The following is a 2,418-nucleotide window of genomic DNA, read 5'->3' as shown; positions in this document are numbered from 1 at the left end:
GTTGGGAATATTCTCTAACTTTTGCATTAGCATTCCTTGTTAAAAAAATTTGATTCCCTGTTTACCCTCGCGAGGTTTCAGTTTGATAGTGTTTACCAAGACAAGGGTCATTTAAATCGATCGATATTTGAAGGATGGGTTACTAGCCAACATTTTAAATACGTGTCTTTCCAGAGTTGGGTACATAACTGGTTAAAGGAAACAACCTCTACAAAGTAAATAGGCTCTAAAGAATAAAAAAAAAAAATCAAAGTTTCCTGTCCTCTTAGTGTAAAGTTCCTCATTTGACGATATCCAGTCTTGTGTCGAGAATAAAACCCCATAAAATTTCGTTCAAATTTGCACTATATATCGGAGAAAAGAGGACGTATTTATTTTCGGGTCTGACAGCCAAAATTGTTATGTTATTGTAATAGAATAACTCTTAAACAATCGCCAACTGTTTTCCATGACAACAATGTTAAATCAAGGCCATAACTGCGTTTGGTTATCAGACTTGTAAACATTATGTGCGCTTAAGGAGGAAAAGAATGCATTTGTAAACTGCATCAAAAATACTGAAAATGTGCATTTCTGATCAGTTGATTTTTAAATTGACTTTTCGTCATCGGGACATCTTGACATGTTACTTAATTGATCGCATATTGAAGTTCATACTCTCCACTTTGACATTAAAAAAATAATTGGTTCTTTGTTGAAATCAAGTAATTAAAAAATGGCAATGCTAATTTAACAACACATGAAACACTTATGAGTCTTACCTCTACAATGTACAAATGTGGATGAAGGAACAGCATTACCATTGAAATAATCAGAAGAAGCTTGACGCAAAAGGATGTTGTTGGTGGGCTGGCCATTTCTACAGGTCTGGAGTTCCAATCTTTGTTTCGTTTTCGAAAAGTATGAAATAATTCTATTTTATATCTCGATTTAAAACGTTATAAAAACCGACCCACGTTCTTGGTATTATTTTAACATAACTAGTCTCTTCCTGTCAGACTATTGACCAATCTAAAATCTACCTATGATAACCTAAAGGATACTGACACGCACTCTGTGTATCTACAGAAGACTGCTCAACTTATGGCATATATTGACGGGAAGGTGCCCTCGTGTTTTAAAACATTCAAAATTTTGGGGGGGAAGTGCGGCATAATGTTGAGAGGGTTGGCCGTCATTCCAAACACTCAACAACAACCCAACCTAATTGGTCAGTGGTGACAACTCCCACCCTCTATCCCACACACCACGTTTCATACCCCATTCGCTCATTTTCCTTTCACATTTCACTTTCTTCCCACCATTTCTTTCATTTAATAATATCTCAATATCATTCAAATTTTCTCTAATCATTCTCCCCTGCTACTCTCTTTCCCCCTTCGTTCAATCTCTCTCTCTCTCTCTCTCTCTCTCTCTCTCTCTCTCTCTCTCTCTCTCTCTCTCTCTCTCTCTCTCTCTCTCCCCTTTCTTTCTTTCTACATATTTATCTAACTAGATTATAGGTACTTACACATTCATTTATTAGTGTTGTAATGTATCAAATTTTCAATCAATCTTCATTTATCAATGAGCATAATTATCTGTCTACCTACCAATGGATTTTCTATCCATCAATCTGTCTATGTAGCTATCTATCTTTCTATCTATCTATCTATCTATCTATCTATCTATCTATCTATCTATCTATCCATCTATCTACCAACGTATCTATCTATTTATCTATCTATCTATCTATCTATCTATCTATCTATCTATCTATCTATCTATCTATCTAATCTATTCATCCACCCATCCATCTATCTGTAACTACCTACTACAAATGCTAAAGGAATTATATACATTAACTCACTGTACTCAGTATGAAATGGCATGGCAATTGCCAGTATCAGCGTTGTCTTTGTTGAAAAATTGTAAATTAAAATGCAGGTTTAAGTTGGACGTCCAGCTATATCATGTATTGCTTTGAAAATATTATACCAAGTGATTTTGAGCGTGGACAGTGCATAATTTTGAGCTTTTTTATACAGAGCAATATCAATTAAACGTGATCAAAACGCTTTACAAGGGTCCCTGGCCAACCGCAACATTTAACATGTAGGACGGGACATGACGCCTGTTAGGCAATATTACATTTTTTTTGGACAGAGACAACGCTGTTAACAGCCATGTACTCATTTTACACCTGAGTCCGGAAGAGAATGTGAGTAAAGAGTCTTTCCATGGAATTAACTATGCGCCGAGCGAGGCTCGAACCCAGGACCTTCCAATCCGAAAGCGAGTGTCCATACCACTAGACCTAAAAAGCGAATGAGTGACCAAGGATCTGATAACCCTTACTCTGGCGTCCACTTTCTGCTAGTGCATTTCCAATTGCATAGACATCCTAGGATACAAGTAAAACCGGCATGGACAATCACG

The sequence above is a fragment of the Berghia stephanieae genome, chromosome 2, assembly GCF_034508935.2.
Source record: "Berghia stephanieae isolate SIO BIC M18660-M18661 chromosome 2, UCSD_Bste_1.3, whole genome shotgun sequence".
Classification (NCBI taxonomy): domain Eukaryota; kingdom Metazoa; phylum Mollusca; class Gastropoda; order Nudibranchia; family Aeolidiidae; genus Berghia; species Berghia stephanieae.
The sequence above is the reverse complement of the archived record's forward strand: the minus strand, read 5'-3'. Positions refer to the sequence as shown.